The sequence below is a fragment of the Bufo bufo genome, chromosome 6, assembly GCF_905171765.1.
Source record: "Bufo bufo chromosome 6, aBufBuf1.1, whole genome shotgun sequence".
Taxonomy (NCBI): domain Eukaryota; kingdom Metazoa; phylum Chordata; class Amphibia; order Anura; family Bufonidae; genus Bufo; species Bufo bufo.
In genome coordinates, this window is record NC_053394.1 from 79895196 (window position 1) to 79907295 (window position 12100).

Consider the following 12100-nt stretch of genomic DNA (forward strand, 5'->3'; position numbering starts at 1 on the left):
ACGAGGTGGCTGTCGCCAGCAATCTACATTATGAACTCATAATAGGGAGAGACTTCCCAGGCTTCCCAGCACTGTGGCCTGCTATGAGAGTTACTGATAACCATGAGACAAGGGTAATCCTAGCAGCAGGGGCATTGCTAGGGTCTCAAAAGATCCGGGGCCCAAGCCCCAATGAATATGGCCCAGTTCAAGTCGTCCCCCTTCCCCCCCACACACCGCATTTTGCTGTACTTGCTATACAGCAGCACATACCTCTCACATCCAGGGCCTCTCAGGTGAAGTCTCTTTAGATGTAGATCTTCTCTGTCATCATCTTCTCAATTCGGTTCGTACAACTTTTCTCAGCCACCTCATCTCTGCAGAGTGTGACACACAGACATCTTAACTTCCTCACATTTCTATCATCATCCCCCAACCTAGAGTCCCAACAGTGTTTTCCTGCTGCTCGCTGTGCCCCCCAATACCCCCAGATACTATCTGGAAAAAAAAATTGTGCCCCATAGTAATGCTGCCCCCTACAGTGCCCCTAACCGTGATAATGCTCCCCAAGAGTGCCCCATTAGTAGAAGAGCCCTCCAGTATTAATAATACCCTCACAGTGCCCCCAGTACAAATAAGGCCCCCTATTGTTCCCCCAGTGGTAATAAAGCTCTCTACAGACCCCTCAGTAGTAATAAGGCCCCCATAGTACTCTTAGTAGAAATAAGGCGGATCTATAAGTCCCTCCTATAGAGCCCTCAGTAGTAATAAGAACGTCTATAATGTCCCCTGGATTTGCAGTGACCCCTGCTGTTATATTCCTGCCTCCACCAATACAGTCCCATGTAAATAACATCACACCGTCTCTCCTGCCCCCTCCAAAATACAGTCCTATGTAAATAACATCACTCCCCTCCATCACTGGCCCCGACCTGTCACCTCTATGCAAATAAAGTCATTCCTGGGAATGGTGGGCTATTACATGAGGTTTGTCCCCTACTTTGCTACTCTAGCCGCGCCCTTGACAGGACTCTTGAAGGGACACAAGTCAATGATGGTTCGCTGGGATGATCTGGTGGAGGAGGTTTTCTCCTCTTTGAAGTCGGCCCTGTGCGGGTCCCCAGTTTTGGTGACGCCGACTTCAAAAGGGAGATTGTAGTACAGACCAATGCCTCCGAAGTAGGCCTCGGTGCTGTACTGTCTCAGGAAGTCAACGGAGAGGAGCATCCCATTGTCTTCCTCAGCCGTAAGCTCACCCCAGCCGAGACCCGGTATAATATAGTGGAGAGAGAGTGGGCACTAGAATCTCTTCGCTATTATTTATTGGGGAGAAAATTCTCCCTGGTGACTGAACACTCCCCTCTCCAGTGGATGAGCCAGGCCAAGGACAGAAATGCACGGGTCACCTGATGGTTTCTCTCCCTACAAAGCTTTAAGTTTTCAGTGGAACACTGGGCAGACCGGTTACAGGGAAACGCGGATGCCCTGTCCCATGTACACTGTCTGGCGTGTGTTCACCCCCTCAGGGTTGAACAAAGGGGGGGCTATGTGACACGGTGAGAGGTTTTGTCTGGGAAAACAGGTATTTTCCTCCCAGCATGTGCTGCTGGACTGATTTACAGCCAGGGATTTTAAGTGCCATTCCGGGTTTTGGCAGCACCTGACTGTCCTTAAATAGGCAGCTGGGCTCAGAAGCCAGGTCTCTGTGTTAGGATCTGGGAGCCTCGTGTCTGTATGAAGGCTTGCTGCCTGTTTGGCGTGAAAACGGGTTGGTGCTGCTATGGTCAAGGACTCTTTGGGGCAGAATTGCCGCATGGTGTGAATTACCACCAACACCGCAAGTGACTTTTTGTTTGATTGTGACTGCTTGTTTTGTCACTTGCCTAAAGTGTAAATAAAACACTGAACTGTTTGATCCAAAGAACTTGTTGTCTCTATATTGCGTCCACTTATCCTGTCTACCAGAGCGAAATCCCACAAGTGTTAGGCTTCATGCACACGAACGTCCTTTGTTTCCGTGTCCGTTCTGTTTTTTTTTGCGGATAGGATGCGGACCCATTCATTTCAATGGGTCCGCAAAAAATGCAGACAGCACACGGTGTGCTGTCCGCATCAGTATGTCCGTTCCGTTGCACCGCCCAAAAAATTGTGCATGTGCCATATGGAACATCATCCATTTTTTGGGCGGATTTTTTTCTTGGAAATTTGTATCTTTTGCTATTATTTATGTTTTACCAATGTGACAAATTTATTTAAGTACTCGAGGGCTAATTTTCTGTTTGGAGAAACATCTGTTTGTTCCTGCTGTCTTTCAGAATAGCTGTATGTTTGGAGTTGGGGATCCATATTCTCGAAATAGGTGCAGGTCTCAGAGATGAAACCCGCATCCATCGGACATTTATGTAATCGCCTGTGGATATGCCATAAATGTCTGAGATGGGAATACCCTGTGAATTCTGAGTGGACAGGCATTCCAATTTGTGATCTTAGATTTTCTAAATTGTGTCCATTTATTATTCCTGTAATACATGTGTCTATCATTGCTCATAGTTTGTTAATTTTGTATACTAATCTATTATATATGAAGCAGAAACAAATGAAAGCACATGCAAAGAATTCTACAAACAAATCATTCAAACCAACAAACGGATTAAATTAACTAAAATCAGTCTCAAAATGCCTCAATTTTAGGTTGTTAGCTCTTAGTGCATAAGATAAAATAATTAATGAATGACCAAAATATCTTGATCATTTTCTTTGGATGAAGCAAAACTGCAGTACAGGGAAGACAAGGTCACATCGACATGCCATTGACTGCTTAATCACATTCTCATAAAATCTAGTCACATTGGTTTGGGAATTATAATCCTTCAAGAATTTTTAAAATAGGTAACCCTAAAGTCATCATTGTCACCACAAGTTTCTGACTCTGGTTTTGGATATTTTGAAATAACTGAACATCTACTTTCTAGGATCACATTGTGTAGACTCTGTCTGACTTGACTGTGTCTGTATACTATAGACACAATATAGAGTGGTTAGACTCATGAATGACCATTGCTCCATTCAAAGTAATCAGTGGGGTTCTCAGTGGTGAGATGAATGATATATATATACAGTCAGGTCCATAAATATTCGGACATCAACACAATTCTAAAATGTTTGGCTCTATACACCACCACAATGGATTTGAAATGAAACGAACAAGATGTGCTCTAACTGCAGACTGTCAGCTTTAATTTGAGGGTATTTACATCCAAATCAGTTGATGCTCTGCCAGGCCTCTACTGCAACTGTCTTCAGTTCTTGCTTATTCTTGGGGCATTTTCACTTCAGTTTTGTCTTCAGCAAGTGAAATGCATGCTCAATCGGATTCAGGTCAGGTGATTGACTTGGCCATTGCATAACATTCCACTTCTTTCCCTTAAAAAACTCTTTGGTTGCTTTTGCAGTATGCTTTGGGTCATTGTCCATCTGCACTGTGAAGCGCTGTCCAATGAGTTCAGAAGCATTTGGCTGAATATGAGCAGATAATATTGCCCGAAACACTTCAGAATTCATCCTGCTGCTTTTGTCAGCAGTCACATCATCAATAAATACAAGAGAACCAGTTCCATTGGCAGCCATACATGCCCACGCCACAACACTACCACCACCATGCTTCACTGATGGGGTGGTATGCTTAGGATCATGAGCAGTTCCTCTCCTTCTGCATACTCTTCTCTTCCCATCACTCTGGTACAAGTTGATCTTGCTCTCATCTGTCCATAGGATGTTGTTCCAGAACTGTAAAGGCTTTTTTAGATGTCGTTTGGCAAACTCTAATTTGGCCTTCCTGTTTTTGAGGCTCACCAATGGTTTACATCTTGTGGTGAACCCTCTGTATTCACTCTGGTGAAGTCTTTTCTTGATTGTTGACTTTGACACACATACACCTAACCTACCTCCTGGAGAGTGTTCTTGATCTGGCTAACTGTTGTGAAGGGAGTTTTTTTCACCAGGGAAAGAATTCTTTGGTCATCCACCACAGTTGTTTTCCGTGGTCTTCCGGGTCTATTGGTGTTGCTGAGCTCACCGATGCGTTCCTTATTTTTAAGAATGTTCCAAACCATTGTTTTTGCTATCTCTCTGATAGGTTTGTTTTGTTTTTTCAGCCTAATGATGGCTTGCTACACTGATAGTGACAGCTCTTTGGATCTCCTCTTGAGAGTTGACAGCAACAGATTCCAAATGCAAATAGCACACTTGAAATGAACTCTGGACCTTTTATCTGCTCATTGTAATTGGGATAATTAGGGAATAACACACACCTGGCCAATTGTCCCATTACTTTTGGTACCTTAACACATATGCAAATTGTTGTAATTCCTACACCGTTCACCTGATTTGGATGTAAATGCCCTCAAACTAAAGCTGACAGTCTGAAGTTAAAGCACATTTTGTTTGTTTCATTTCAAATCCATTGTGGTGGTGTATAGAGACAAAAATGCTAGAATTGTGTCAATATCCCAATATTTATGGACCTGACTGTATATTTATATATATATATACACTTACCTAAAGAATTATTAGGAACACCATACTAATACTGTGTTGGACCCCCTTTTGCCTTCAGAACTGCCTTAATTCTACGTGGCATTGATTCAACAAGGTGCTGATAGCATTCTTTAGAAATGTTGGCCCATATTGATAGGATAGCATCTTGAAGTTGATGGAGATTTGAGGGATGCACATCCAGGCCACGAAGCTCCCGTTCCACCACATCCCAAAGATGCTCTATTGGGTTGAGATCTGGTGACTGTGGGGGCCATTTTAGTACAGTGAACTCATGGTCATGTTCAAGAAACCAATTTGAAATGATTGGAGCTTTGTGACATGGTGCATTATCCTGCTGGAAGTAGCCATCAGAGGATGGGTACATGGTGGTCATGAAGGGATGGACATGGTCAGAAACAATGCTCAGGTAGTCCATGGCATTTAAACAATGCCCAATTGGCACTAAGGGGCCTAAAGTGTGCCCAGAAAACATCCCCCACACCATTACACTACCACCAGCCTGCACAGTGGTAACAAGGCATGATGGATACATGTTCTCATTCTGTTTACGCCAAATTCGGACTCTACCATTTGAATGTCTCAACAGAAATCGAGACTCATCAGACCAGGCAACATTTTTCCAGTCTTCAACAGTCCAGTCTTGGTGAGCTCGTGCAAATTGTAGCCTCTTTTTCCTATTTGTAGTGGAGATGAGTGGTACCCGGTGGGGTCTTCTGCTGTTGTAGCCCATCCGCCTCAAGGTTGTGTGTGTTGTGGCTTCACAAATGCTTTGCTGCATACCTCGGTTGTAACGAGTGGTTATTTCAGTCAACGTTGCTCTTCTATCAGCTTGAATCAGTCAGCCCATTCTCCTCTGACCTCTAGCATCCACAAGGCATTTTTGCCCACAGGACTGCCGCATACTGGATGTTTTTCCCTTTTCACACCATTCTTTGTAAACCCTAGAAATGGTTGTGCGTGAAAATGCCAGTAACTGAGCAGATTGTGAAATACTCAGACCGGCCCGTCTGGCACCAACAACCATGCCACGCTCAAAATTGCTTTAATCACCTTTTTTTCCCATTCTGACATTCAGTTTGGAGTTCAGGAGATTGTCTTGACCAGGACCACACCCCTAAATGCATTGAAGCAACTGCCATGTGATTGGTTGACTAGATAATTGCATTAATGAGAAATAGAACAGGTGTTCCTAATAATTCTTTAGGTGAGTGTGTATATATATATATATATTTTTTTTTTTTTTTTTAAAGGGAATCTGTCACTGTGATTTGGTTGATTATCTGCAGTAACAGTCCAGGTCACCACCCTTTAGTTTCCTAGTTCCCCCCAATTTCACTGCTGTTAGCACTTGCTGTGCCGAGATACACAGTCTGGACTGCTTTGCCCTGTCTGCATGCACACAAGTCCCGACAATGTACTGTATTTCAGCACAGATTTACAGTGGTGGAGTGGGGGGCAGTAGGAGAATAAAAAATTGGGATTTGGACTCTGCAGTACTATTTATTTATTACTGCAGATCCTGGTGACTGATTCTCTCTATTCCAGATGTGAGCTAATAGCATAATTCTAAGGGTGTTGTCATGTCAATACTCCCTGTCTGCCAGCATCCAGCTATCCGGTTCAGGCATGGGTGCCACATCACATACCTAGCCTGGCTGCTAGGTCTCTTTCTGTGTGTGCATTACTGTCTGTTCATTGAACTTCGCCCGCCCTGCAGCACTGCTCTGTGTTTGGCGAATGAGCTCATCTGCCCACCTGTATACGGGTATGCTAAGCTGTTTGCTCCACCCCTTGCTTGAGCAATAGTTTCCATTTGGTTTCACTTGCTTGCTAGGCCCTTGCTTGCTAGGCATTTGTTTGCCTGTGTACCGACCTCTGCCTGTTTCCTGGACCCTGACTGTCTGCCGCCTGCACTGGCCTCTGGACTGTTTTTAGAATTTGCATGTACTCTGCCTACTCTGACCTCTGCCTGTTTCCTGACTAAATATATTGTCTGATCTACCAATGCTTTGCACCAGTGTCTCTGATTCCAGTGAGTCAACAGTCAACCACACCAGGACTACACCAAGAGGTAGTGGCTTGGTGGCTACACTGCAGTGAAGGCCAGATACTTGTATTGGGGTAGAAGGGTGAAAACCAGGGGGGTTGCCACTATAATACCCTCAGTACTAACCCAAAGTCATACCGGTTGGTTGGCACAGTGGATCCACACTCACGGCTTGTAACAGCTATAACTATGATTGTCCAATCTCTGGTAACTGTTTATCTTTCAGCCTGTAAATTATTATGTAATTGAAAAGTGTAATTTTTTTATGTAGCCACGTCCACCCCTTCATAAACAAAGCATAGAAAGCACACACATACACACAAACTCTAGGGTCAGTTTCATAAATAACCATAGGGTTTTCTCACTGACAGGTATGCCAACACTTTCTAAGCGGTGGGGTCTGACTTCTAGGATCCCTAGCGATCCTGAGAATGAATAGGCCACAGTGCTGGTTTTAGTTCACACTGCTGTACCACTGCTCCATTCACCTGAATGTCCTTTTAAGCAGGTTCTTCTAACATGTTTGAAGAAGCATATACAAGATAAACTACAGCACATATAGTATTCAGTTGATAGTAGGCTTTATTTGGCAAGCACTTGCCAAGTAAAACCTACTATCAACTGAATACTATATGTGCTGTAGTTTATCTTCTATATACATATATACGGGGTGGGAACCCTACATACAGCACCAAGAAGCAGTGTGCGACAAAACTTTACTTTAATGTTTGAAGAAGCCAGACCATCAATGAATATCCAAAAGAAACACTTGGTGAACTTGATTAAGATGTTGCTCTTGTTGCAATCCACATATCACTCTAGTCATAATGTATACAGTATATGAGATGCGGTATACATCATATGTTAGAAATAACATAGATACATGGATGAATGACTGAATTACTTAATATAATAAAAGAATGAAGCAATACGGAAATCAAACCAAAATGCATACCGCTAATTAAAAAGATGCATCCCTCAGAAACTGTCCTAAAGGACATTTGATTCTGAAAGGGCGGTTTAGCAAGTAATTAATGACAATGTCATGGATAAATGGTTAAACTCTACTGAATAATGCATTTGAATTGACATACTTTAAGTATGCAAGATTGACAGCTGTCCAACCTTTTGACATTTCTGAATGTCACAGCATTTTATAAGAGTTCACCCATGACCAGAGCACTTCCCTCTATTACATCCCATTCAGGCATGGTAATGTATGCTCTATATGCTCTATTTGAATTGTTCAGTAAGGAAATTATAAGGAATCCTGCTTTCCATAATGAGCAATAGCACTACATAATATATTTTGCAGTACTCTTCCATATGATAATTATATGTATATAATTAAATTTAAAATATTTAATGAAGTACTTAAAGGGGAAGTCGTACATTTTAAAATGTGGAGGCGGAGAGAGAATCCAGGCTTGTACAACATAGAAAAAGGCTGAAGCTGAACTAACCTGCTAAATGTGCAACAGCGACTGGCAGAGTGGTTAAGTAGTCACATGAACAATGGACATAACATCCCCATTTGCTGTCTGACAGAGGAGCAGGCCAACAGCACTGGACCAGGGCACCTTTAGCAGGTGGCTTCAGCTGCTTCCTTCTTTTTATAATCCTGGTGGCTTCCCTCTAGAGTTTTCAAATGGCTGTTTTGATGTTAAAACAGCTGCCACCAATATAGGAAGGGATGTCTGTGGGAGTTGTTCCCACTTAATAAAAATAGTATTTGTGAGGTCAGACACTCAGGTTGAACAAGAATGTCTAACTCCCAATCCTCGTTCCAATTCACTCCATAGGTCTTCGCTGGGGGTGAGGTCCAAACTTTGTGTACTACAGGTGAAACCTGAAAAATTAGAATATCGTGCAGAGTTCATTTATTTCAGTAATGCAACTTAAAAGGTGAAACTAACATATGAGATATACTCATTACATGCAAAGCGAGATATTTCAAGCCTTTATTCGTTATAATTTGGATAATTATGGCTTATAGCTTATGAAATCGCAAAGTTTCAATGTTGAGGTACCTTTTGCTCAGGGGCTATGGATTAATTAGCTGACTAGAGTGTGACACTTTGAGCCTAGAATATTAAACCTTTTCGCAAAATTCAAATTTTAAGCTGCATTAATGCAATTCCTTTTAATTTGCATTACTGAAATAAATTGACTTTTGCACGATATTCAAATTTTTTCAAGTTTCACGTGTATACACTTCCACAAGCAGTGGTCCCACTTTTGGAATTTGCATAGTCTATCACTTTGCAGATGAGCTGTTGCCTTACTTTACAATAAAAATGCTTACAATTGACTGTGGCACATATTGTACGTACTTTTGGCCATTTGGTTACTTAGATTTAAAGGTGTCCAGCAGTATTATTTGGCTCACGAGCTGTTAAAAATAAAAAGAAGCATGAACTTGCCCTCACTTATCCCCCTCCACCCATCCAAAGCTACTCCAGTCCCTGCTGCTCTCCACTTCCTGCTATTAGTTCAACATGTTGTAAATGTCAGGAAAGCTCCTCTCAGTCAAGGCCTAGCTGAATCAGGTCATGTCTACAACCAATGACTGGCTGAGCAGGCCTTCTCTGGCATCTCCACGGTGTCCAGCTGAGACCAGAAAGTGGAGAGCAGTGAGGACCATAGTAGCTTCACAACGACTGTGTCAGTGGAATAGGTGAGGGTGATTATGGCTTCTTTTTTATTTTTAACACCTGAGGCCGGTTTTCACCGTTTTGTTGTCAGTTCTTCTGATCCATCAGAAGAACATAAAAATATATAAAAATAAAAAAAACAGGTCCCACTATGCAAAGCATGGTACAAACTATCTCAAAAGGAATGCACCTAGCAAATTTAATACCAGAGAACCAAAATGGAGTGAGGCCTGGATATATAAAGGCTTGACAATCAGCAACTCCATCCTAACCAGCCAGGCTAATATAGGCAATAACCAAATCCAGATTCAGATTCAAGGTACCCAAACAAGATTAGAGAGAACCCTGTTGCTAGGAAAGACCACTTAATGACCTTTAATTGTGACTTTTCTGGAGTTTCTTTATGATGCCACTTTCCTCCATTGAAATAAATAAAGAAAAATAAATGGCTAATACAGTGAGGAACAGAAGTATTTGAACACCCTGCGATTTTGCAAGTTCTCCCACTTAGAAATCATGGAGTGGTCTGAAATTCACATTGTAGGTGCATTCCCACTCTGAGAGACAGAATAGAAAATAAATAAATCAGGAAATCACATTGTAAGAATTTATTTGTCTTGCACTGCTGAACATAAGTATTTGAGCACCTGAGAAAATCAGTGTTAATATTTGGTACAGAAGCCTTTGTTTGCAATTACAGAGGTCAAACGTTTCCTGTAGTTCTTTACCAGGTTTGCACACACTGCAACAGGTATTTTGGCCCCCTCCTCCACACAGATCTCCTCTAGATCTGTCAGGTTTCGGGGCTGTCGCTGAGCAACTTGGAGTTTCAGCTGCCTCCAAAGATGTTCTATTGGATTTAGGTCTGGAGACTGGCTAGGCCACTCCAGAACCTTGATATGCTTTTTACGGAGCCACTCCTTGGTTATTCTGGCTGTGTGCTTTGGGTCGTTGTCATGTTGGAAGACCCAGCCACGACCCATCTTCAATGCTCTGACTGAAGGAAGGTGTCACAGCCAGACAGTTGAGAAGCTCTGACAGGAGCCTTTCAGATCCTCCTCCTTGAATTTCTTTGTTTTGGTTTAGTTCCTCATCTCGTTAGTCTATCTCAGCTGTCATGCTGTTGGACTGATTGCTGCCCTTTAAGTTCCTCCCCAGAATGCAGTAGTGTGCGGCTTATACAACTTCCTGGAGTGTGTGTGCATGCTGTTCCTTGTTCCCAGTTCCCAGTTCCCAGTCCACAGTCGTCTGCAAGATAAGTTCTGTTTATGTATTTATGATTTTCTGTTTTCTGGATCCAGGTGACCCTGACTCCCTCCGTGTCTGTGTAGGGAGCCGGTGGTCGTGTCCCCTCACTATTGTAGGGTCTTCAGGTGAAAGATAGTCGAGGTACGTGGATATGCGCCCATCCACCTTTGGGGTGGTCGCATAGGCTGAGCAATAAGGGAGAGCGGCAGGTCTCTTACAGGGGTCTCCCCTTTTGTTCCTTAGTTGTGGATCCAGTGAGTCATTGTTTATATTATTGTCTTGTTTCCTGTACACCATCCGAGACATTATAAGCCGCCAAAACCGTCTCAAGCATGGATCCGGTTTCACTTTTGGCTGAGCGCTTCCAGGGTCTTTCATTGGAGGTAGCTGATCTCCGTAAGACTTTTTCTCAGTTTCAAGTGACTGGTTCAGCTTGCGTTCATGGAGTTTGTTCTGAGCCTAAGATCTCGCTCCCGGATACGTTCTCCGGGGGTAGTGAGTATTTTGTGCGTTTTAGAGAGGCTTGCAAACTCCATTTTCGCCTTCTTCCCCATTCCTCTGGTGATGAAAAACGGAGGGTGGGGATCATTATATCGCTGCTCAGGGGTAACGCTCAATCCTGGGCCTTTTCGCTGCCAGAGGGGGCACGGCCCCTCCGTTCAGTGGATGAATTCTTTTTAGCCCTGGGTCAGATATATGATGATCCGGATCGTATTGCTCTGGCTGAGTCTAGACTACGTCTGTTATGCCAGGGTAAACAATCCGCAGAGATATACTGCTCAGAATTTCGGAGATGGGCAGCTGATACTGGTTGGAATGATGCTGCACTCTGAAGTCAATTTTGCCATGGTCTTTCAGAGAGATTGAAAGATGCATTTGCCTTTCATGAGAGACCTACCTCCTTGGATTCTGCTATGTCTCAGGCCGTTCGTATTGACAGGCGTCTTAGAGAGAGAGGAGAGATCTCTCCTTCCTGTCATACTCAGTCCCGGAACAGTGCAGCGGTCTCATTCTGTGCGCAGGGGTCTCAGTCGCTGTCAGCCCCTTCTGAGCAGGAGCCCATGCAGCTGGGGTTGATTGCCTCTGACAATAGAAGATTCAGCCCGCATGGGAGGGTTTGTTTTTGTTGTGGAGGTATAAATCATTTGGCAAATGTTTGTCCCTCTAGGAGATTCAGGCAGTTTTCTGGGAGTAATAAAGAAACTAAAAGGAAAAAATCTTTTAAAAATGTTCCGTCTGTTACTATTGGCAGGGTTTAGGCGGAAATTGAAGGTTTTCCGTTTGCTTGTAGTTCCCGTTTTGTCCTGCCTGCTAGGGTGGCGCTAGAGAGCAAAAGCATTTTTAGTGAGATTTTTGTGGATAGTGGAGCAGCTGTCAATCTCATTGATAATCAATTTGCAATAACTCATGGTTTCCAGGTCTGCACTTTGGGAAAGGATATTCCTGTTTTTGCTATTGATTCCGCTCCACTTTCTCAGAAATCATTAAAGGGCATAGTTCACAATATCCGTTTAATTGTCAGTGATGCTCATGTTGAGGATGTGTCATGTTTCGTCCTTAGCGGTTTGCCTACTCCTCTAGTGTTGGGGCTACCCTGGCTCACTAAACATAACCC